The 27,051-nt window shown below is 45.0% G+C and overlaps 1 protein-coding gene across 1 annotated transcript in view; it reads right to left on the bottom strand.

Annotated features, from left to right (window-relative positions):
- Window positions 1–20,478, bottom strand: part of LOC126252409 (uncharacterized) — a 131,649-nt gene extending 111,171 nt beyond the window's left edge. The window contains exon 1 of the mRNA XM_049953299.1: window positions 20,413–20,478. The gene's annotated coding sequence lies outside the window, so the exon portion shown is untranslated. The remainder of the gene's footprint in view (window positions 1–20,412) is intronic.
- Window positions 20,479–27,051: the final 6,573 nt, after the last annotated feature.

Genomic DNA, 27,051 nt, shown 5'->3' with positions numbered 1-27,051 from the left:
GGGGCGATTTCCTTTTATTTACTGTACTGCAATTAACTTAGTGCATGCTGTTAGAATTGTTTCTTTGGGTGAACCTTCAAGCTGTGGCATGCTGTAGTTCGTGGGACTGCAGCAGACTGAAGCACACTTGAAACTGAACCCCTGCAGATACGGGATAAGGTGCACTGAGAGCTGGCAGGTGGCCGAGGTAGGTAGAGATAACTGGGGTCTTACGCATTGTCCGCGTGAAAATGAAGGACCAGATGCAGGCTCAGTGGAGCCAGCATGGAGGTGTCCATGAGTCTGGAACAATAAGAGCCAAGGTGGAAGACAAGCTGAAAGGCGAGGTCCAGCTGGGGGACAGAGCTTTTTACGGGCTGTGCGCTGTTAGAGGAAGGTGTCCTGAAAGCTTTAGTTGTACGGCAAAGTAAGGGGTGGTAGTCGGACCCATTTCAAAGAAACATCCCTTATATTGCACCTTGGGAGGTCAGCAGGCGACACCAAGGAACGAGTTTAGTTTTTTCTCTTAATTCTTTTCCCAGGGCTAAAGAAAACCGCGATCACTGCTAAAGAGACCACAGACTAGTAGCTATAGTCTGAAGTAAGAACGACATACTGCCTGAGTTGTTTTTCGAGAATAGAGGGGCGAAAAGTGACCTTATTTGATTTGATGTTTCTGGCGGTTTCGGGTGGGAGATTTTTAACAACAAAAAAATACGCTATTCGCAGAGAAAATGTAACTTTTTGAGGACTGGTAGATGAGAGTTCCTAGGTGTGAAACAAATGCAGTCTTCGTTTTAACTTTTTTAACAAAGTGGACTGTGGCTTCTGAAGCGGCACGAGACGGGAGACTTTGGCTTCGGTCTCAACCGGGGATCCAATGCTCGAGTTCACAACAGAACACTTCTAGTGAACTCGATGGCGACCAGCTACTCCATCAACTGTCGGCTCAAGTTACATCAAAGAGTATCGCGACAGTAACTTGCAGCAATGGCACATTACGATGACGGAACATGTTTAGCAAACTTCAATTCCCCACCAATTAACTTACAATCGTAATCAATGTTCTACTGCGCATCAAGAAATTTCATGTTATGTGTGGTATCATCAATGCCCACACCACGGCGCCTACCGCCACACGGGCGCAAATCGCACTCGCATGGCACAAGGCCAAATATTTCCGGGTCACGCGCAGCGCTGTCCAGCTGGACGGCGCAGGGGCAGTTGATGCACACAGCCTCAGCGGTAACATAGCAGTGCCCACCCGGCGTATCCCCGTTATACACTCTGGTGACACAAGTCATGGGATAGCGAGATGCACTTATGCACATGACGGTAGTATCGCGTACACAAGGTATAAAAGGGCAGTGCATTGACAGAGTTGTCATTTGTACTCAGGTGATTCATGGGAAAAGGTTTCCAACGAGATTATGGCTCCACGAAGGAGATTAACAGACTTTGAACGCGTAATGGTAGTTGGAGCTAGACGCATAGAACAGTCCACTTCGGAAATCGTTAGGAAATTCAATATTCCGATATCCACAGTGTCAAGAGTGTGCCGAGAATACCAAATTTCAGGCATTACCTCTCACCACGGACAACGCAGTGACCGACGGTCTTCACTTAACGACCGAGAGTAGCAGCGTTTGCGTAGAATTGTCAGTGCTAACAGACAAGAAATACTTCGCGAAAGCCGGCGTGGAGTGGCCGTGCGGTTAGGGGCGCATGTCACGGTTTGTGCGGCCCCTCCTGCCGCAGGTTCGAGTCCTCCCTCGGGCATGGGTGTGTGTGCTGTTCTTAGCCAAAGTTAGTTTACATATTGTGTAAGTCTACGGACCGATGACCTCAGCAGTTTGGTCCCTTAGGAATTCACACACATTTGAACATTTGAACTTCGTGAAATAATCGCAGAATTCAATGTGGGACGTACGCCGAAAGTATCCGTTAGAAATTTGGCGTTAATGGTCTATGGCAACAGACGACCGACCCGATTTCCTTTGCTAACAACTCGACATCGCCTGCAGCGTCTCTCCTGGGCCCGTGACCGTATCGGTTGGACCCCAGACGACTGGAAAACCGTGGCCTGGTCAGATGAGCTCCAATTTCAGTTGGTAAGAGCTGATGGCAGAGATCGAGTGTGTCGCAGACCCCACGAAGCCATCGACCCAAGTTTTCAACAAGGCATTGTGCAAGCTGGTGGTGGTTCCGTAATTGAGGGTTGTGTTTATATGGAATGGACTGCGTCGGCTGGTCCAGCTGAACCGATCACTGATTAAAAATAGCTATGTTCGGCTACTTGGAGACCATCTGCCGCCATTCATAACTTCATGTTCCCAAACATGTCAATGGGCCACAATTGTTCGCGCTGTTTGGAGAACGTTTTGGACAGTTCGAGCGAATGATTTGGCAACCCAGATCGCCTGGCATGAATCGCATCGAACAATTATGGGACATAATCTTGAGGTCAGTTCATGCACAAAATCTTGCACCGGCAACGTTTTCGCAATTATGGACAGCTATAGAGGCAGCATGGGTCAATATTTCTGTAGGGAACTTCCAACAAATGGTTGAGTCCATGTCCAGCCACAGGGGCCGTGTTCCTGGACATCGAAAAAGCTTTCGACCGTCTCTGGCAGAACGGCCTTATACGCAAACTAAGCGAATCTGGTTTTCCGGGCAGACTCGTACGTCTCATACACTCATATCTCACAAAGAGATGTTTCAACACTGACGTTCAGGGCAAGCAATCGACACAACACGGCATCCAAGCTGGAGTACCGCAGGGAAGCATCCTGGGGCCCATGTTGTTCTATCCGTACTTTAATGACTTCCCAGCAATATAAAACACGATGTTAGTCATCTATGCAGCTGACACAGCCACCCTTGCGCAAGATTGGAAACCGTCGAACATAAATTCACGAATACAGACGGCACTCAGAACTGCCGAGCCTTGTTTGAAACGATGACGTATTAAAGCAAACATCGACAAGTGCTAAGCAGTTGTGTTCACACTCAGACCGAAACTACTGCGCAAACATCAACACTGTAGACAGGTAACACTACATACACGCCCAATACGTTTCCGAGAGAAAGTCAGATATCTCGGTGTCTGGTTGGACCGGAAACTTACATGGGGGCACCACAGTGGAAACGTTGCCAACAGAGCGCAAGTGAGGCTCAACAACTCTACCCAATGCTCAACAGGGAAAGTACTTTGAATAGGGGGGTGTCGAGGTCCATATACATGACACTGATTAGACCTCTGAAGACGTACGCAGCTCCCGTCTGGGGATACGCAGCTCCTACACGCCTGCGCCATCTACAGATCATACAGAACAAAGTGCTACGCATTATTATCAACACCCCACTCTACAAACGCACCGTGGATCTTCACAATGAATACCCCCTTGAAACCCTCAAGGAAGTGTTCAAAAAACATGCCATACGACTATACAGGAACTCGAGACACTCGAGCAATCCTTTCATCCTTACTCTGGGAAACTATGATCACAACCAACGGTGGAAGCATAAGGGGCCGAAGACAGTACTAGCTAGGGCATAACCACCTATGTCAAGCTAACATACACCCACAAGCGGCAAACTTCGGCAAGCCCCTGCATATAAGCAACTTTAACTGGATATGCCAGCTGCTATTAAAGCCGACCAACAGGCTACAGCAGAGAGTCCGACAAGCGCGCACACTGAAGCACAAACAAATCGCCAACATGACCCTACATCGTGAATCTGATACAGGTATGCTGAAGATGACCGAGAAATCATAACAGGCACCCAGCGGCAGCCGCACAAAGTCAAAGGTATCGACCTGCATGATACCCACTACTAACAAACCCTACCCTTGAATGACCTGTCACAGGCAGCAAAAAAATCGCTACTGCTCTTACAACTCGATCCAACTATCACAGAGGTTTTTTTCCCCTTGGCTCCTGCCTTGGCACTTTTTTGCTCCTCTGCCCTTCAAACTGCTACCCTTCGTTCAACTTTCGACCCAACCTATCTCCAGATGACCACGTATTAATGTTTAACCCTAACCAGACGTACGCAAACATCGCAGTACCCACATCCTGCGAGACTTCATTCTAGTCATAACTAACCCTTACACAGAGATGACAGTAGACCTTTTGTGTTGGCCATCATGCCGGTGTGGGCGTGGAGGGGCTCCACCTCTTTTTGATGTCAATTCGAGTTGTTGCACTACGCCGGGCAAAAGGAGGTCCGACACGATATTAGGAGGTATCGGAAGACTCCCGTCACCTCAGTGTTTAGCTGCACTACGGTGCCGCACCAGTGACGCTGTGCCACGCCATAATCGACTCATCGACGGCGCGTATATTCCTACGCCGCCAGGGCTTTATAAGCGCATTCGGCCCCTCAACCTACAGTCTCGTCTTGGACTTCACAACTGCTGATACCTCGACGTCACACCATTCGGTCTGCCCTCATCTGGACGACCACTACGTTTCGAACAGGACTATTCAGAGATTTCTACTACTCGATGCTCCAGCCACCGGATTCATCCACGGATTTTGCTGATCACCGTACTAGGGGCAGCGGTAGCTCAGTCACTGAAGTGTTGTATCATTCTGTTTTCCGTCTGTATTGTGGAGGAATAAATCTTGTTGATTACTCATGCCTTCTATTATTTGTTATTCCACCATTATTTGTTATTCCATCATTCTTCTTCTTTATCGTGCACTTAAATTTTTGTAATAAATACAGACATCACCCAAGTTATACTTCTGATTCACGTAGTTAGCAAATCGTCTGTCACTATCAGTGTATTTGAATGATAACTTGTGAATACCCCAACTTAAGTTTCATTGCTAGGGCCACAATCTTCTAAAGCGTTAATTTAATCAATTATGCACGTTTAATCTACCACTGATTCTTAACGGTTGGTCTGTCTCAAAAACAGTCAATTCCGCAACGGATTATTTTTCATAACACGGGAGTTTCACAAAATGAAATGACCGTACGGCATTACTGAGATCCCGTCTGGGATTGCTTGGCCGCCTGGTGTTTCTCTTTGACGCCACTTCGGTGAATTGCGTGTCTTTGTGGTGAAGGTGAGGAGAAACGATTAGGACTGCACAGGCATTGAGTCCCCGAGCGAAAAGAAACTCCGATCCGGCCGGGAGTTGAACCTAGGACTCTGTGATCTAGAGGCAGTGAGACTAGGCCACCAGTAGCGAATTCTTGTCATTAATCAGCACTATTATACCTCTATCGATATTCATTCGCAACATGATGTGCATCTCAGTACGGAAAAGAGGGTTACTAGTGACGAAGTGCAAACTGTGATAAAATGAGAATGTGGAAAACATTATTCGAGGTCTTGTGTTTAAAGAACCATCGTGACATCATTCCAGGGATCCATGGAGAACATAACTCCACTTGGCTGGACAGCAGTCTGACGTCTGCTTAACCCTAGAACACTCAATGAAGGAAAGTATTACATTATTACTATGAGGGCTGATCAACAAAGACTGAGACCGATTTTTATTCACAAAAGTTTATAACTCCATTTCAGTTTTTATATTATCTTTTTCACAGTAGTCGCTTCCTATGTGAATGCACTTTTTACAGCTTCTCTGCCAGTCGTCGAACACATTGTGCAGACCATTCTTTGTCACGTCCTTGACGATCGCTCACTTTTCTTGAGCACTGCTTCACAGTTCACAAATCGAATACCCCGAAGCTTTTCCCTTAGTAATAGGGAAAATCACAGTAATGTTGAACTGAGGCAGAAACTGCATGATTTGATTTGCAACGTGAGGCCGCACATTGTGAAGATGAAGCCACCACCCAATTCAAGAAAGTAATGGTCGTTTCCGTGCAATCTGCTTCCTCAGTTTAGCCAGTACTGACGTGATGCATGCTGCTGTAATGGTAGTGTGAGAGGAAACTGCATGCTGGTAAACCATTCCACGACAGTCAAAAAATGTGACCACCATCGCTTTCCCTGCAGATGGATAAACGTTCACCTTTTCAGTGTTCGAGAACCTGTCGATTTGCACATTGTGCTGCCTCGCCTTCTTTCTGGATCACAATGATGCAGCCATGTCTCATCACGGGTGATAATTGAGTCCAGATCCGCGCGAGATTAGCCGAGCGGTCTACGTCGCTGCAGTCATGGACTGTGCGGGTGGTCCCGGCGGAGGTTCGAGCCCTCCCTCTGGCATGGGTGTGTGTGTTTGTCCTTACGATAATTTAGGTTAAGTAGTGTGTAAGCATTGGGACTGATGACCTTAGCAGTTATGTCCCATAAGATTTCACACACATTTGAACATTTTTGAGTCCAGAAATGGATCCGTTCCATCAGCAAAGAGATGCAACACCTCACGGCCTGTCGCCATTTGCACAGCCTTTTGTTCGGGTGTCAATAAACTTGGCACCCAACGGGCACAGACACGGAACGTACAGAGATCATCACGCATAATCGCAAAGACACTGCCATACGAAATTCTCAGTACATCAATGAGACTATGTAATACTATCTGTCGATCCTCACGGACAATCACAGCAGCTATGTTGATGTTGCCTTCAGCTACAACAGAATCCGAAACATCAGGCCCACTTTGCTTAAGGTAGACATGTCAGCCTTTTTTGAAGTCCTTGAACCACTTAAACACCGTGAGACCTGAGTTTCTCCTGGCGTATACAACTTTCAAATAACTTCCGGGAATTCAGCCAGGTAACACTTTCAGCGACCGCCTGGCTGAATTCCCGGAAGTTATTTGACACTTAAACACCGTTGCACGAGGTAGTGTATCTTAACCGTATGCCTGCTGCTGCTTTACGTATATTTCAGTGGTTGTATAGTTTAGTTCCCCCCCCCCCCCCCCTCCCCATGAACCATGGACCTTGCCGTTGGTGGGGAGGCTTGCGTGCCTCAACGATACAGATAGCCGTACCGTAGGTGCAACCACAACGGAGGGGTATCTGTTGAGAGGCCAGACAAACGTGTGGTTCCTGAATAGGGGCAGCAGCCTTTTCAGTAGTTGCAGGGGCAACAGTCTGGATGATTGACTGATCTGGCCTTGTACCACTAACCAAAACGGCCTTGCTGTTGTGGTACTGCGAACGGCTGAAAGCAAGGGGAAACTACAGCCGTAATTTTTCCCGAGGGCATGCAGCTTTACTGTATGGTTAAATGATGATGGCGTCCTCTTGGGTAAAATATTCCGGAGGTAAAATAGTCCCCCATTCGGATCTCCGGGCGGGGACTACTCAGGAGGACGTCGTTATCAGGAGAAAGAAAACTGGCGTTCTACGGATCGGAGTGTGGAATGACAAATCCCTTAATTGGGCAGGTAGGTTAGAAAATTTAAAAAGGGAAATGGATAGGTTAAAGTTAGATATAGTGGGAATTAGTGAAGTTCGGTGGCAGGAGGAACAAGACTTTTGGTCAGGTGAATACAAGGTTATAAATACAAAATCATATAGGGGTAATGCAGGACTAGGTTTATCAATGAGTAAAAAAATAGGAGTACGGGTAAGCTACTACAAACAGCATAGTGAACGTATTATAGTGGCCAAGATAGACACGAAGTCCATGCCTACTACAGTAGTACAAGTTTATATGTCAACTAGCTCTGCAGATGATGAAGAAATTGAAGAAATGTATGATGACATAAAAGAAATTATTCAGATAGTGAAGGGAGACGAAAATTTAATAGTCATGGGTGACTGGAATTCGACAGTAGGAAAAGGGAGAGAAGGAAACATAGCAGGTGAATATGGATTGGGGCTAAGAAATGAAAGAGGAAGCCGTCTGGTAGAATTTTGCACAGAGCATAACTTAATCATAGCTAACACTTGGTTCAAGAATCGTAAAAGAAGGTTGTATACATGGAAGAATCCTGGAGATACTAAAATGTATCAGATAGATTATATAATGGTAAGGCAGAGATTTAGGAACCGGGTTTTAAATTGTAAGACATTTCCAGGGGCAGATGTGGACTCTGACCACAATATATTGGTTATGAAATGTAGATTTAAACTGAAGCAATTGCAAAAAGGTGGGAATTTAAGGAGATGGGACCTGGATAAACTGACTAAACCAGAGGGTGTACAGAGTTTCAGGAAGAGCGTAAGGGAACAATTGACAGGAATGGGGGAAAGAAATACCGTAGAAGACGAATGGGTAGCTCTGAGGGATGAAGTAGTGGAAGGCAGCAGAGGATCAAGTAGGTAAAAAGACGAGGGTAGTAGAAATCCTTGGGTAACAGAAGAAATATTGAATTTAATTGATGAAAGGAGAAAATATAAAAATGCAGTAAATGCAGCAGGCAAAAAGGAATACAAACGTCTCAAAAATGAGATCGACAGGAAGTGCAAAATGGCTAAGCAGGGATGGCTAGAGGACAAATGTAAGGATGTAGAGGCTTATCTCACTAGGGGTAAGATAGATACAGCCTACAGGAAAATTAAAGAGACCTTTGGAGAAAAGAGAGCCACTTGTATGAATATCAAGAGCTCAGATGGAAACCCAGTTCTAAGCAAAGAGGGGAAAGCAGAAAGGTGGAAGGAGTATATAGGCGGTCTATACAAGGGCGATGTACTTGAGGACAATATTATGGAAATGGAAGAGGATGTAGATGAAGATGAAATGGGAGATACGATACTGCGTGAAGAGTTTGACAGAGCATTGAAAGACCTGAGTCGAAACAAGGCCCCGGGAGTAGACAACATACCATTAGAACTACTGACGGCCTTGGGAGAGCCAGTCCCGACAAAACTCTACCATCTGGTGAGCAAGATGTACGAGACAGGCGAAATACCGTCAGACTTCAAGAAGAATATAATAATTCCAATCCCAAAGAAAGCAGGTGTTGACAGATGTGAAAATTACCAAACTATCAGTTTAATAAGTCACAGCTGCAAAATACTAACGCGAATTATTTACTGACGAATGGAAAAACTGGTTGAAGCCGACCTCGGGGAAGATCAGTTTGGATTCCGTAGAAATGTTGGAACACGTGAGGCACCCCTACGACTTATCTTAGAAGGAAGATTAAGGAAAGGCAAACCTACGTTTCTAGCATTTGTAGGCTTAGAGAAAGCTTTTGACAATGTTGACTGGAATACTCTCTTTCAAATTCTAAAGGTGGCAGGGGTAAAATACAGGGAGCGAAAGGCTATTTACAATTTGTACAGAAACCAGATGGCAGTTATAAGAGTCGAGGGGCATGAAAGGGAAGCAGTGGTTGGGAAACGAGTGAGACAGGGTTGTAGCCTCTCCCCGATGTTATTCAATCTGTATATTGAGCAAGCAGTAAAGGAAACAAAATAAAAATTTGGAGTAGGTATTAAAATCCAGGGAGAAGAAATAAAAACATTGAGGTTCGCCGATGACATTGTAATTCTGTCAGAGACAGCAAAGGACTTGGAAGAGCAGTTGAACGGAATGGACAGTGTCTTGAAAGGAGGATATAAGATGAACATCAACAAAAGCAAAACGAGGATAATGGAATGAAGTCGAATTAAGTCGGGTGATGCTGAGGGAATTAGACTAGGAAATGAGACACTTAAAGTAGTAAAGGAGTTTTGCTATTTGGGGAGCAAAATAACTGATGATGGTCGAAGTAGAGAGGATATAAAATGTAGACTGGCAATGGCAAGGAAAGCGTTTATGAAGAAGAGACGTTTGTTAACATCGAGTATAGATTTAAGTGTCAGGAAGTCGTTTCTGAAAGTATTTGTATGGAGTGTAGCCATGTATGGAAGTCAAACATGGACGATACCCAGTTTGGACAAGAAGAGAATAGAAGCTTTCGAAATGTGGTGCTACAGAAGAATGCTGAAGATTAGGTGGGTAGATCACGTAACTAATAAGGAAGTATTGAATAGGATTGGGGAGAAGAGAAGTTTGTGGCACAACTTGACTAGAAGAAGGGATCGGTTGGTAGGACATGTCCCGAGACATCAAGGGATCACAAATTTAGCATTGGAGGGCAGTGTGGAGGGTAAAAATCGTACAGGGAGACCGAGAGATGAATACAATAAGCAGATTCAGAAGGATGTAGGTTGCAGTAGGTACTGGGAGGTGAAGGAGCTTGCACAGGATAGATTAGCATGGAGAGCTGCATCAAACGAGTCTCAGGACTGAAGACCACAACAACAAACAACATAGTTTAGGCGAACCTACTGAACTTTATCGCTCTCTAATGCTCCTCTCGCTTCAGTCCATTATTTGGTATGCGAAATGCAATGAACGTCTACACATAGAGCAATGCTAATAACCTACTGATACGAGAGTGCTGCCGCCTATGGACGTTATACATAAAACTCTGACCTTTTTAAATGTGGTAGAGAGAGGAAACTTTCACGGAAGCTAAAGGAAAAAATGTCTCAGTCTTCGTTGATCAGCTCTCGTAAACCATCGTAAATTTTACTACTTCATATTTTGTTCAAAGGTAGTCAAAATTTAGAGTTTAGGCACTAATTAATTACATTTGTAAGGTCTCTATTGGTACGTCACAAACAAAATAAGTAAAAACATTTCCTGTTTTACGCCCTATACTGACGATACCAGATCGGGGGAACCGCGACATGGTACTATCTTCAATCGCAAATTTTATGAGGGTTTAGTAATCTAGGCTTGGCAAGATTCTCATTTAGCGGTAGGTCTGAAACATTTCCGTTCACCTTAGATGCTGGCATGATCCGAGACGACTCGTCGATGCGTTAGAGCAAATCAGGTCTGTCAAGCATCTAATTTGGATTGCAGGTTGTAAGTGCTCTTTTTTTTTTATTTTTAGAAGGAGAAGGAAAGAATTTTCTTGAATGGTTACGGTGTAAGAAAGTAAATGTTTGACCTCTGTACCAGGTTAATGACGACTAATCGGATATGCTGATTCAGTTAAAAGCCGCGTCCTTTCCTAGACTCGATGGCAAACGGTTACTGTGTGAGGTGAGCAGCTAGATCAGCTGAAACATAACCATAAAATAGAAAATTATGTCAGAAGACTCTAGAAACCTCAAAATGCCCATAAGAAACACCTTGGATTGCTATCCCAGCACATCTAAAAGCATACGTAAATAAGTCAGGCAAAGGCGTAAAATGAAAACCAACTTCTTTACAGTCAGTTCCCTTAAGGTACCTCTCGACAACGCACTTAGATTTGCTGAAGAAATTTCAAAAAAGGACAAGAGTATCCCTCATACAGATTCCATTACGAAAGCACGTTGAAGAAGGACTGCACATATTGTGCCCACAACAGGTCGATGTAAGGGGTTATTCTAAATTTCCAATACAAACTCTGCGATGCATAGCGCGCTGGGTAGCTAGCGGCTTGAATAGACACGGAGCTTCTGCGCTGCAGGAACAAACTTGAAAACCAGTTTGCACTCCTGCCTCTCTCCGCGCAAGCAGCTTACAGTGGCTATGCTAGTTACGACGTGTGTAAGTCAGTCATAAGTAGTAACAATATGAAAAGCTGAAGCGCTGTTGTAGGAGCCCACGATACGTCCCACCAGTGGAAGGAGAGACACGAGTTTGTATTACATACATAAATATTGTATGTTTCCAGTCCGTAGCTCAGTGGTCATTATGTCTGACTACTAACAAATAAGCAGAGGACCAGAGGGATTTTTCCTTGCTGGGAGGACAGCAACGGTGTGCACTCAGCCGCCGGCCGCGGTGACCGAGAGGTTCTAGGCGCTTCAGTCAGGAACCGCGCTGCTGCTACGGTCGCAGGCTCGAATCCTGCCTCGGGGATGAATGTGTGTGATGTCCTTAGGTTAGTTAGGTTTAAGTAGTTCTAAGTCTAGTGGACTGATGACCTCAGATGTTAAGTTCCATAGTGCTTAGAGCCATTTGAACCATTTTTTAATGCCCGCTGCTCTCATTATGGCATCAAATAATCCAGCGACCGTCGCGAGCTTCAACCTGTACATTACAAATCAAATAATTGTAATTGCTCACTAGTAGTTTCTATTCATAGGGCAGCAAGAAGCTAGGGTCACAGCAGAGCACAGGAGCAAGTAAACAGCTGCCTTGAGTTTTCGACCTTTCTCAGACGCTCACCGACTTCGGAAGCTACACTGGTGCGCAGAACGTCAGGACGAAAGCAGCTTTCGCATGATGTGTCACTGCCAACTCAAATAGCTCGATGAAACTCCGGCCATACTTAGAAATAACTACTAAAGCGTAGTACAGAAGGTAAGTGAGTGAAATTCGCGGTCAGAAGAACAGAAATGGCATTTTCATTCAACAACAACAATTGCACTGTGGTTACCGAGACTTATCACTGTCCCCTGGACTTAACAAAAGACAGGAAATGGCTCTTCAAAGCGTGTGTGATCACCACGGCTGGCCGTGCATGCTCTGTAACGTGCTCCCAAGCTGGCCACAAGAATGGTAGGCAGTGCTTGTGGTAGGGCTTTCCATTCTAACACCAGCTCTGTTCAAACTGATGGATGGTTGTTGGCACACGCGGACGTACTGCAACACGCCTCCCCATCTCGTACGTACTCGATGTGATTTAAGTCGGGGAACGGGCAGGCCATGCCATACGTAGCATACCGTCTCGTTCCAAGAGCTCCTCCACCCGCGCAGTTCGATGCGGTCTCGCACTCTCATCTACAAAAATGAAGTCAGGGCCAAATGCAACCCTGAAAAGACGCACATAGAGCACCGTGTGCAAACACTTCGAGGCCAGTACGTCCATGCAACATTATGCCTCCCCACATAATAACACCTGGACCATCAAAGCGATCATGTTGGACAATGTTCTGGGCGCATTCATGTGTTCCCACCTCTCTCCACATGAGGGTAAGTTCAGCATTGCTGAACATGATCGTGGTCCAAGTTTCATCGACCTATCTTACTACGCGAAAGTGGACTTCATCCTTAAGGTTTGCAGTCCAGTATGGTACGGTCTAGTCTGATAGATTTTCCAAGCACTTGATTGTCCGCTGCTGGCACGCAGCATCACTTCAAAAAAAGTAAACCACCGTTTTTACGTCAGCTTATACATGAAGTAAATATTCAGCAACACTGTAGTCTCCCTCAAGTGAACAAAGGAAACTTCATAGTATGAGAACCTGCAATCGTTTCGTAATTGAGAGATAGCTCCCATATACACTGAAGCGCCAAACAAACTGGTATAGGCATGCGTATTCAAATACAGGGATACGTAAACTGGCACAATATGGAGCTGCGGTCGGCAATGCCTATATAAGACAACAAGTGTATGGCGCAGTTGTTAGATCGGTTACTTCTGCTACAATGGCAGGTTATCAAAATTTAAGTGCGTTTGAACGTGATGTTGTAGTCGGCGCACGAGCGATGGGATACAGCATCTCCGAGGTAGCGATGCAGTGGGGATTTTCCAGCACGACCATTTCACGAGTGTACCGTGAATATCAGGAGTCTGGTGAAACATGAAATCTCCGACATCGCTGCGGCTGGAAAAATGTCCTGCAAGAACGGGACCAATGACGATTGAAGAGAATCATTCAACGTGACACAAGTACAACCTTTCTGCAAATTTCTGCTGATTTCAATGCTGGGCCATCAACAAGTTTCAACTAATCATCATCGATATGGGCTTTCGGAGCCAAAGGCCCACTCGTGTACCCTTGATGACTGCACAACGCAAAGCTTTACGCCTCTCCTAGGCCCGTCAGCACCGCCATTGGACTGTTGATGACTGGAAACATGTTGCTTGGTCAGACGAGTCTCGTTTGAAACTATATCGAGAGATGAATGTGTACGGGTATGGAGACAACGTCGTGAATCCATGGACCCTGCTGGTCAGCAGGGAACTGTTCAAGCTGGTGAAGGCTCTGTAATGGTGTGGGGCGTGTGCAGCTAGAGAGATATGGGACACCTGATACGTCTAATACGACTCTAATAGGTGACACGTACGTAAGCATCCTGCGTGATCAACTGCATCCATGCATTCCGACCGACTTGACAATTCCAGCTGGACAATGCGACACCCCACACGTGCAGAATATCTACAGAGTGGCTCCAGGAACACTCTTATGAGTTTATACACTTCGGCTGGCCACGAAACTCCCCAGACATGAACATTATTGAGCATATCTGGGATGCATTGCAACGTGCTGTTCAGAAGAGATTCGACCCCCTCGTACTCTTACCGAATTATGGACAGCCCTGCAGGATTCATGGTGTGAATTCCCTCCAGCACTACTTCTGACATTAGTCGATTCCATGTCACGTCGTGATGCGGCACTTCTGCGTGCCCGCTGGTGCCCTACACGATATTAGACAGGTGTACCAGTTTCTCTGGCTCTTCAGTGTAGTTTCTAAACAACAAGGAAGCTCAAAATTTTGTTGTAAGTGCGGAAACGGCTAAAGAAGTTACTAAAAGACTATGTAATCTCGAAATTTTATGGGTTTCACCGTAGACAATATTTTGTCACCTTTTCTAATTGTTTTTGTCAGGTGCTACCAAAAATAATGTTGCTGTGATCGTTGTCCGACTTCAATCCATAACACTGCTCGTCGTCAGGAAGAGAGTGTTAGCCGCCGCGTTGAGAAAGCACGAAAAATCTCAGCTAGGGCATGGTCTGAAACCGATGGGAATTAGAGAGGCTAACGACAGTGGATCAAAAAAACTCGGTCGTAATGTAAACACACTGATGTCGTAAAACAGTACTATGTCTTAAGTTAAGCTGTAAAGAGATAAAAACTGCAGGTATCGTTTCCTAAGACGTCTGTAAACAATTACCTGCTTCAGTTCATTTGAAGGAGACCAAAGACTGCAGGTCCTCTATGAGGAAGAGTTGCTAATAAAATATTTGTATGACTCCCTTGAGCATTATGCGTGTGGTGTACTCAAGGTAGATGATAATCACAATAAACAAACAGGTACAGAGGCAGCAACCGTAGTCTACGGTTTCCTCTGCGTCTGCATCTCTCTGCTTACTGCCGGCCGAAGTGTCCGTGCGGTTAAAGGCGCTGCAGTCTGGAACCGCAAGACTGCTACGGTCGCAGGTTCGAATCCTGCCTCGGGCATGGATGTTTGTGTTGTCCTTAGGTTGGTTAGGTTTAAGTAGTTCTAAGTTCTAGGGGACTGATGACCTCAGAAGTTGAGTCCCATAGTGCTCAGAGCCATTTCGCCATTTTCTCTGCTTACTTTGCAACCTATTCTACAGTGAGGTGCAGTTTTTATCCTGTTCCACTCGTGTACTGAGCGAGGGAAAAGTTATCTTTCTCCGTACACGCCCTATCCACCCTTCTTCTCATGATTTTTCCGCGAGGCAATCTGGCAGCTGAATAGTCACCCAGCCTTCCTCGATTATCGATTCTCTTAATTTGTTCAAGAACGTCCCTTTCTTCCAAAGAGACAAATTTTATGTTCTCTGAGCATCTCTGATATACAAACAGTGAACCAAAACATGGTGACACCAAAAACTCATTACCATGATTAATACTATGTAGGAAGCCTGTTGGCATTCAATACAGTGTCCAGTAGTCTGGGAATGGACAAACACAGGTCCTATATGGTTTTAAAGGGAATCTTATACCATTATTCCAGCAAAATAGTGGCAAGTTCAGGAAACGACTATGAAGGTCGACAGCGATCACGCACGCTTCTCTCCCAACTATACCACAAAAGATCAATAATACTGAGATCTGGTGATTGTGGTGGCCAGGTGAGGTCCGTCAGTGTCTCCTCGTGCTGACAAAACCAGGTCTGGTCGATGCGATCTGTGTGAACATGAGTCCTATCGTCTTGGAACACAGCGTCACGACTGGGGAACAAATATTGTACTACAGGATGAGCCTGATCAGCCCAAACGGACTCATAATCCTTGGCAGTAATGCATCCTTGCGGAGTACCCACGGGAGTACTCATGGAATACCACGATATGGTTGCCCAAACCATAACCGAATCCTCCGTCGTGTTTCACTCTTGGGACGTAAAGTCGACCAGAAGGTGGATCAGTGTGCAACAAGACTCATCTGGCGAAATGACTTCCCCCATTGCTTTATAGTCCAGGCTTCGGCACCACATTTTCCTGTTACGGGTATATCCGTCACTGATGAATGGTTTTGGAATCCCAGCTTCCTCTGTATTTCCCTACTGATTTCGTGTGTTTTGGTGGTGACAGGGTTCGCGAGTGCGAAATTCAGTTCTGTAGTGACTTTTGCAGATGTCCTCTTCAATGACCGTCCGCCACGGTCACTCAACACACACATTTGTCTGCACTGTGACTCTGCGGATGGTGTTTCAGCACTTTCCCTGTGTGCGATATAAATATTAGATACGTGACAACGAAAGCACTCACTGCACAAGCGCCAACAGATTGCCCGGCCCGCGGCCAACTTCACTTGACTTCGACATAATGCACTCACAGCTACACACAGCATTGCCCCGACCACGATCGACACTTGCAGCGTATTGAGAGCGTTGCACAGCAACCGGTCGTGTTCAAATACAACAGCGCAACCTGCCGGCTTTGCGAGCATCTGCGTTTATGTTCAGGCATGCATTTCTGGCAGTGTCTCCATATTTTTGTCCTATCCCTGTAGATGTATTAGATGTACAGGGAACGCGAATATACATTAAATTTTTAGTACGTAAAGGAGTTGCGAAAGTACAGATATCAACTGAAAATGTACATTGCTGTAGCGAGTGATATTTAGGATGTTAGACTTTTCACTGTGCTTTTCGGAGGATTATACGTACATCAACAAGTGGACTTATGCCAGTTAATTTAGTATGAATGTACTGTATGTGTTCATGGTAAGAATAAACCTGATGTAAATATTACACCATGTGTTCTTCTGTGTTTGCTAGAATCTGATTAGATTTCGTCTCACGTTGAGACGAAGCCAAGCTGTCTCGAATACAATCAAGTACGAGGGTTACGATTTACGCTTGCGCTACACACACGTCGATAACAACTTTACCGGCGCATGTAACTTGAACAGCACTGGCCAGTCAGCCTAACCGGCAATTATGTGAAAGCTGCAATTAAGACGTAAAAAGAGGCGAGCAGAGAAACAATATAGCTTCTCATGTAATTTAATTTTTAAACACAATGATTAATATTCGGCAAAGTACCAGTAACACCGCACAGTTCTTAGGCAACCAGACGGAGAGCGTAACATTTTCTCGTTCTTAGCTAACGTAGTATCATAATCAAAAACAAGAGTAATGAAAATTCCTAACATACACACAGGGTAATTTTCCTGCAAGAGCTATGTGTGGCTAAAAAACTTGCTGCACGGATTTCATCGTATGGTTAAATATTGAAACCAATCAAGGTCCTACTTACAGTCAGTCGGCTTTGTAATTCTGAACTCCTTCCGTGTCCGAATCCGAGAAATACAGTTGGTTGGTTGTGGGAAGAGACCAAACAGCGAAGTCATCGGTCTCATCGGATTAGGGAAGGATGGGGAAGGAAGTCGGCCGTGCCCTTTCAAAGGAACCATCCCAGCATTTGCCTGGAGCGATTTAGGGAAATCACGGAAAACCTAAATCAGGATGGCCGGACGCGGGATTGAACCGTCGTCCTCCCGAATGCGAGTCCAGTGTGTTACCACTGCGCCACCTCGCTCGGTCCGAGAAATACATTTCAATTTTAGATCATCTGCCACGTTGACAATAAGTCGATCAACAATAGAATACAGGAAGCTATCCAAGCGCCACACTTTCTTCGTTTCTCTTACGACGTCCGTTCTGTCTCCCGCCAGCATTATTAATCGCGTAAACATAGTTGACACTCGGCGCGCTGGATGGTGCGAGCGGCTGTAAATGGGAAATGCCTTTGCAGTCGCTCTCATCAGCCACCGCGCCTAGCGTCAACTTAGTTTGCGCGTACAATAGTCACTGACGTCTGACAAAGCTTTGTACATTTTAAGTCCAGTACACCTGGCAGACTTATTTCTCGCGACAAATTCCGTAACTTGGCTCTGGATCAATTCTGTTGGCTTCATAGTGCAATGGTAAGATGACAACCGTAAAAATGCAGCATTTGTATGATGTTCCCGATGCCGCGAGGATTATTATTTCATATGTTTCTACGAGCTACGACGTTTATCACTCTGGCTCGTGTGAGATAACACGTCTGGCGTAAAACAACGGACATAGTCCAAATAAAACGTCTATGATTTTTTTGTATTTTGTCCTATAAATTTGATTTGTTTTGTTTTATTAATTTAAATATTTGCACTGAAAACTGGAATTTTGCATGCAATTGTCATTAGAAACAAGAATACGAGCATATTTCATACAAACTGATGATTATGTTTTAATTATGTATTTGATGAATTTTATAATTAAAAGATGAAGGTATTCTAAACAACGAAAAAATTGGACTAAAGAGAGATTTGAATTAGCGATGTATGGCCTTTCCCGGATTACGATGCCACAACGCTTCAGATAAAACTATGCTCCCGTCTACGAGAATGCCTTAAGCTTAGTCCTCATAAAACTTCAACGCCATTTTTTCTGTAAACTTGTGAAAAACTTTGAGAACAATCTGTTTCTCGCCACTTTTTAACGGGGTTACACGAGCTTGTTGCACTACAGAGCAGGATGTAGCGTCAGCGATTTTGACACTACGTAGCAATGGGCGCGATTATCAGAACAGAACACTACAGAGACTGCGACTATACACTATTTTTGAAATAAAAATTACTTAGATAAAGTATGATTAAGAAAAAGTTTGTAGATGTTAATACGTTAACATATCTTAAAGTTTCATTTATGGTAATACAGTATCATAGACAATTTTTCCACGAGAGCAAGAAAGCAGGTGTACGTATGCTACGGGTGCTGACCAATCATCGAGTTTGTGTTTGTTTACTTCAAGTTTATTCTTGTTACGAGCAAGGTACTGGAAATGGAAATGGCTGTGAGCACTATGGGACTTAACATCTGAGGTCTTCAGTCCCCTAGAACGTAGAACTACTTAAACCTAACTAACCTAAGGACATCACACACATCCATGCCCGAGGCAGGATTCGAACCTGCGATCGCAGCGGTCGCTCGGTTCCAGACTGAAGCGCCTAAAACCGCTCGGCCACATCGGCTGGCCAAGGTACTGATCGTACACTTTTACTTGGTCCCTCCGCAGATAACGCTGAGAGCGGAAGCCTGCTACCGGCTCGTAACACATTGGCTCCTGGGAAAAGCCCCGTGTCCTCCCACAGCAGTCAGCTTACAGTTTATAAAAGGAATGAACGTGTAATAGGTCAATTGTGTATTGCGTATTGAACAGGGGACCTAGAAAGGACGGAGAGGCTTCGTCCCGCCGTAGCCCACTGTGGTCCACAATCCCACAACAGGTCACAGCAGTCGACCCATCCCACCGCCGCCCCACACGGAACCACCCCCGCCGGGAACGTGTCACACCAGACGAATGTAACCCCAAATGTTCGCGTGGTAGAGTAATTATGGAGTACGCGTACGTGGAGACTGTTTGAGCAGCAATCCCCGACATAGTGTAAGTGAGGCGGAATAAGCGGAAACAAATGGTTCAAATGGCTCTGAGCACTATGGGACTTAACATCTGTGGTCATCAGTCCCCTAGAACTTAGAACTACTTAAACCTAACTAACCTAAGGACATCACACACATCCATGCCCGAGGCAGGATTCGAACCTGCGACCGTAGCAGTCGCGCGGTTCCGGACTGAGCGCCTTAACCGCGAGACCACCGCGGCCGGCCTAAGCGGAAACAGCCCGCATTCGCCGAAGCAGATAAAAAACCGCCTTAAAAACCATCCACAGGCTGGCCGGCACACCGGACCTCGACACAAATCTGCCGGGCGGATCCGTATCGAGGACCGGCACGCCTTCCCGCTCGGGAAGCAGCGCGTTAGACCGCGCGGCTAGCCGGGCGGGCTTTTAATATGGCAATTGTTACTGCGTCGCAGAAGAGACACTACAGTTGATGGCGAGTCGCTACAAGGACCAAGTACAGTCTCTTCTCTCACTTCTGTATTCATTAACGATCACTACGCACAACACCGCACGAGGATCAACACTATATTCACAACAGGTGCTTATTGTTACGGCGCACAAAACTGTTACGCAGCTAATGTTAGCACCGACCGTAAATATACAGGAGCGGAAAAAAGACAGATGACTTCCACCAATCACAAAGGGGCCAAGCAAAAGCGCACGATCAGGTACACAATGTACACAGTGTATAATATATGATACGAATGCGAATCGGAAAGGAGATTGTAACCACTGAAAGATACTGCCACAGGTTAGCCAAAAGTCGTACATATAATGCAGCCGTGCAAAAATAATAGGCATAAATACACTTGATGAAGGATGTAACACGCAGCGGACAGCTCAAATTCGTAAATGTGCCTGGTTACAGCAATGCGTATCTTCAGATGTTCATAAAGGGGACCGGTTAAGTGTAACAAGATATTCGCACTTGGAGTGTGGGTAAATATTGAGACGGGCCTGACCTGCAAAACGGAGGCTGCAGGAGCCGTCGAGCAGCAGCGGCCCTCGCGCACGCACGCACGCAGCAGCGAGTGGTTTTCCCGCGGGAAGCGCCTCGCCTCGACCCGGGCCAACGTCCCACGCCGCACTGGCCGGCTCTGCTGCAGCCGCCACCGACGTCGTCCCGATTTTCTCTGCTGGCCCCTCCCATCTCGCACACGACGACCCGTCCACACGTCCGCTTCGAGATTTCCTTTTCTGCTTCCTTCCGGGGCGAAACTCTGGCCCACCCACTTGCAGGATACTGAGTTTTGGCTCTCCGTGCACCAAAACCATTGCCAATTCAACCAAAAATATGAAATCTAGATTCTTAAACTCCTCCTTCTGCAAAAGACATATTATATTATTTATACAGGGTGGCGCAGGGGAACGGGAAATTTTGAACGTTACAGTTGGCACCACTGTAGCGCCGACAGATGTTCGAAACTTTGCACAATTGATGTGAACGCATTGCCATTTAGTAATCATTGAGAACTGGACTGGTGCGGAACGTGCAGTAGCTGTGAGAGCGTTTTACAAAAATGGTGGAACATTTCGACAGCATTACCAGCTTGGACGTCATGGACGTGTCCCATCTGCGCATGCGATTACAACGTGGGTGCGTAATTTTGAAGAAACAGGATCTGCCTTGAAAAAGAAACCTCCAGGTGGCATTCCAACGGTACGTACCCCAGAGAACATTGCAGCTGCTAGAGCTGCAATCGAGAGAAGTCCTCGCCGCTCCTTTCGACAGCATACATCTTCGCTAGGGATTAAGCGACGAAGCTTACAAAGAATACTGCACGAATTAGACTTCCATCCTTATAAGTTACAGATTGTGCAACACTTACATGAACGAGACCCAGCGTCACGTATGGAGTTTAGTAGCCAGATATTGGCTAAAATCAACGAGGACGTTAATTTCCTTGGTAACTTATGGATATCAGACGAAGCCCATTTCCACCTGAACGGATTCGTGAACAAACAGAATTTTCATTATTGGCCATAGGACAATCCTTGTGAGTTTCACCAGCGACCACTACATAGCGCCAAGGTCACAATATGGTGTGCTGTATCATGTCATGGTGTTATCGGCCTTTATTTTTTTGAACGTGAGGATGGTAGTGCAGTGACAGTAACATCCGCTCGATATGTTGAAATGCTTCAAACATTCTTTACACCGAGACTGTACGAGCTTAATCTTAACGTCGAAAACATGTGGTTTCATCAGGACGGAGCCACGTCACACACTGCTCGACAATCGATGGCAGCAGTTCGTCAACTGTTTGGAAGACGCATTATTTCACGCAACCACAGTCTAACATAACAGTCGCGACACTCACTGCTGTAAAAGTTGTTGCCGTTTGACAGATGGAGCGACACTAGCGCTCCAAGCGGCAGGTAAGCTGAACGTCAGACGCGTCGTAAGCATAATGTTTGTTTGCATCCATTTCCTACGTAATTTCCGAATTATTCGGGTTATTTTCTTGCATCCAAGAGTTTGTATAGTATCAGAAGGCATATATGTTTCTAAAAATGATTCTAAAATAAGCGCAAGTATGGACAAAAACCACGAATAGAGTGGCAAGCTACAACACATTCGCGAAGAAACACTTGTGACATTGGACAGAATTGCAGCTTACCACGTTGATATCAAAAGAATATAAATACTCAGATTCACATGTAAGAAACACAGACATGTACCTTTACATGCAAAAGCGATTGACAGCTCGTTTATCGTTCTGTAGGCCTACTGTTTGTGTCATTGTCGCCTGTTGCCACAAGTACGACCTTCATCTTTATATTATTCTAAGTGGGACAAGCAACTGCCAAATAGTGGGAGAAATATGCTGAAAACATTATAATGAGCTGATTACTTTACATTTGATGAGAAACCAAATATTTGAATAATTTTCAAACAATCTGTCTGTAGGCACTTTCCTTGTCCTGTAATAGTTTCGTTCGATCTGCACATTCTGACACTTCACACGCTTTGTAAGACACAAGCAGCTGCACTTAATCTAACCACTTCATCGCCAAACCAGGTCTGTGTTGATAATTCACACGAATCTGGCACTGATACATGGAGAGTTGAACTGGCTGCTTCTGTGTCATAGGACTGTTTTACAATTTTAGATTGACTGTCGAATCTTTGTGGCAGTTTCCTCTTCATCGTCAGTTGAGGTGGCTTATTTTGAATGTCAAACAGTGTGGTTACTGCATTCCACACGAGTTTGTTATTGTCTGCGTTCATGAACTGATTTTGTTCGAAATGTAGGGGACAAAACCTAATATTATTATACAGGCACACCGGGTCTTTCTTCATAAGGTCTTCTCGTCTGCTATTAACTAGCCATTTTCTGCTCCTAAAACGAAACATTCATCATTTATACACATATAGTTTGCAAGTGAATCCTGACGATACAGTTTAGTAACATGAGGGTATATACCTCTCAGGATCCTTAGGAAGCCTAAAAAAGACAGCTGTGGTGTCTTCTTCCTGTTGTTGCTGCAATTTATCTGCGCTACAAACGTTCCCGATGGTAAAAACCATTGTATAAATCAAAATAAACAATCACTATTCGCTTTCACGATCGCGCCGAACTCACAGTTCAACCTACCGGCCGCTTGGGGCGCTGCTGGCGTTGTAGGCAACAAAATCGAGGCGAAGTGTCGCGACTGTTATGTTAGACTGTGACGTAACGGTGACATTGCATGGCCTGCGAGATTCCCTGATCTTAGTGTATGCGACTTCTTCCTGTGGGGATATCTTAAAAGCAAGGTGTACCGTACACGTCAGGCAACAATCCATGCATTGAAGGAGAAATGAGCGTTTGGCGTCATTGGCCGGGAGGCCCCTTACGGGGCAGGTCCGGCCGCCCTAGTACAGGTCTTATTACATTCGACGCCACATTGGGCGACCTGCGCGCCGGATGGGGATGAAATGATGATGTAGACAGCACAGCACCCAGTCCCTGAGCGGAGAAAATCCTCGACCCAGCCGGGAATCGAACCCGGGCCCGTAGGACGGCAGTCCGTCACGCTGACCACTCAGCTATCGGGGCGGACATTGTTACAAAAATTCTCTCTCACTGGAAAATGCGTTGGTTGCATTTCTCAGAAGATAAATTCTATGTGGAAAACGTTTTTCGAACAGATTGCCGTAAATGTGTATTTATGATAATAAGCCCCCTTGGACTGTTTCGAGGCGTAATAAATTAATATTCAGTCTGCGGAAGCTACTCATGGAACACGGTTCTCTCAGTTAAAAGGTAGTCTAGCACTAAACGCAAATCTATCGCCTGTTCGACGAGTTCACAGTTTCTGATTGTTATAATGTAATGTGTAGCTTAATAGAATTTTAAGTACAATGCTTAGTTCTGAATAAAGTAGATAATGTTTGTCAGATCTCTCTTTAATTGGTATCAAATGTTCAAATGTGTGTGAAATCTTATGGGACTTAACTGCTAAGGTCATCAGTCGCTAAGATTACACACTACTTAACCTAAAGTATCCTAAGGACAAACACACACACTCATGCCCGAGGAGGACACGAACCTCCGCCGGGACCCGCTGCACAGTACATGACTGCAGCGCCCTAAACCGCTCGGCTAATCCCGCGCGGCTAATTGCTATCGATAACAAGAAACCCCCACGATCCCTAAATTTTCATAATCATTTCCCACTAATCAAATTCTGAATATATTTGAGTAAATTATTTATCTGAATTAATTTTCTTTGAATCTGCGATAAAGACAGAAAAAGCATTTATTTGATTATGCTCACAATGGGAAGCGTCATACTGCAATATTTAAATTTAACGCCGTTTTCTACGACTATTGTGTAAGTGTTGAAACAATAATAGTTAGCCCGTATTTTATGTTCACCCGTATTATAACTTAATTGTATTACAGTTTTATTTACAGAAGAAATTTTATTTAATCCTGCAGTTGTCGCGCTCTAAAAACACGTAAGTCAGGTATGGATGCCATTTTCTCAATTACAACATGATGTCATCACTTTTTTTAAAAGGTTTTCTTTACTACCTTACTTGTTATCTAAGTACTGCTTATGAAAAAGCATTCACAAAAAATAAACAAATCATCCTATTTTTGCAAAATTATAATAGTTCCTCCTAATTTTATCTAAAATCACACGTTCGGCTGTGATCGAGATAAAAAGAAAGTCTGAAATATATTAATCTCGTCATGGTCTCCTTTGCAAGACATACAGAGGAACTTAGAATGGTGGGGCAAATGATTTTCTGACACGATTGCAGATCTTTCGAGCACTTCTATTGCGTGTTCTTTCACAGTCATAGCACCGTTCCACAAATCTCTTCCATCTCGTTCTTGAAGTCGATGGCTGCCTTTTTTCCAGAGAAATGAGAAGAAAATTTTCGATGACAGTAGATGTTTTATTTTCAAAAAGATACGTCACGCCACCATTTTATTTTCCAATCTTCCGTGAGCCCATGTTTTCATTCCACCAAAGACAGATCGATAAGCGAGCCTCCGCGCTGAACAGCAACGTAGTTTTTGTTCGCTGTATGGGTTTTTAGGACTTCTAACTGTTCAAAGTAGTAAGCTCTGACTAGATAGTGACATCTACTATAGTGCAAGCGTCAACCCAAGTGCTTCACCGGAATGGTTCATCAAATAAAGATTCAAAACTGGTTTCAGGTGCTTCTCCTGGGATTTCTTTCTCTAGTACAGATTCACAGTGGCGAAAACATCATCTTCTTCGTTGCAGTTCGACACATGAGTAAGGCTGGGCTATGGTGGCCAACTTTAACTAGAGCCAAAACTGGAAAACTCAAAAATGTATTATTATTAATATTATTATACCTGCTACAGCAGAAAGCATAGATTTATTTAACACAATACTCACTGTTCCTACTGCGAATCAAGTAATGTCTTCGAGCCTCTAGTTTCTTTGCTAGTTATATTTTGAAGTTATACTACTTCTCTGACTTTCGAGCTTTAACAAGTTACACTACTGGCCATTAAAATTGCTACACCAAGAAGAAATGCAGATGATAAACGAGTATTCATTGGACAAATATATTATACTAGAACTGAGATGTGATTACATTTTCACGCAATTTGGGTGCATAGATCCTGAGAAATCAGTACCCAGAACAACCACCTCTGGCCGTAAAACGGCCTTGATACGCCTGGGCATTGAGTCAAACAGAGTTTGGATGGCGTGTACAGGTACAGGTTCCCATGCAGATTCAACACAATACCACAGTTCATCAAGAGTAGTGACTGGCGTATTGTGACGAGCCAGTTGCTCGGCCACCATTGACCAGACGTTTTCAATTGGTGAGAGATCTGGAGAATGTGCTGGCCAGGGCAGCCATCGAACATTTTCTGTATCCAGATGTGCCCGTACAGGACCTGCAACATGCGATCGTGCATTATTCTGCTGAAATGTAGGGTTTCGCAGGCATCGAATGAAGGGTAGAGCCACGAGTCGTAACACACCTGAAATGTATCGTCCACTGTTCAAAGTGCCGTCAATGCGAACAAGAGGTGACCGAAACGTGTAACCAATGGCACGCCATACCATCACGCCGGGTGATACGCCAGTATGGCGATGAGGAATACACACTTCCCATGTGCGTTCACCGCGATGTCGCCAAACACAGATGCGACCATCATGATGCTGTAAACAGAACCTGGATTCATCCAAAAAAATGACGTTTTGCCATTCGTGCACCTAGGTTCGCCGTTGAGTACACCATCGCAGGCGCTCCTGTCTGTGATGCAGCGTCAAGGGTAACCGCAGCCATGGTCTCCGAGCTGATAGTCCATGCTGCTGCAAACGTCGTCGAACTGTTCGTGCAGATGGTTGTTGTCTTGAAAACGTCCCCATCTATTGACTCAGGGATCGAGACGTGGCTGCACGATCCGTTACAGCCATGCGGATAAGATGCCTGTCATCTCAACTGCTAGTGATACGAGGCCGTTGGGATCCAGCACGGCGTTCCGTATTACCCTCATGAACCCACCGATTCCATATTCTGCTAACGGTCATTGGATCTCGACCAACGCGAGCAGCAATGTCGTGATACGATAAACCGCAATCGCGATAGGCTACAATCCGACCTTTATCAAAGTCGGAAACGTGATGGTACGCATTTCTCCTCCTCACACGAGGCATCACGACAACGTTTCACCATGCAACGCCAGTCAACTGCTGTTTGTGTATGAGAAATCGGTTGGAAACTTTCCTCATGTCAGCACGTCGTAGGTGTCGCCACCGGCGCCAACCTTGTGTGAATGCTCTGAAAAGCTAATCATTTGCATATGAGAGCATATTCTTCCTGTCGGTTAAATTTCGCGTCTGTAGGACGTCATCTTAGTGGTGTAGCAATTTTAATGGCCATTAGAGTAGTTCCCGTTTTGGACTTGACAAATTAAGCAAATTCAGCACATTTCGTACATTGGTTAAAACTCACAAACAGTTCGGCTTTCATCATTTCTACTTTCAGTCTGTTTCTTTCATTGATCCAAATATATAGCATCACACTGAAAATCTGCACTACAAACGCATTGGCCGGTGTCACTGCTAGCACACGTTGAACAATTTTCAGCAAATTACGTATTTTGCATCCC

Source organism: Schistocerca nitens, chromosome 4, assembly GCF_023898315.1.
Source record: "Schistocerca nitens isolate TAMUIC-IGC-003100 chromosome 4, iqSchNite1.1, whole genome shotgun sequence".
In the NCBI taxonomy this organism is placed as follows: domain Eukaryota; kingdom Metazoa; phylum Arthropoda; class Insecta; order Orthoptera; family Acrididae; genus Schistocerca; species Schistocerca nitens.
Note: the sequence above shows the minus strand (reverse complement) of the source record. Positions and strands in the feature narration are given on the sequence as shown.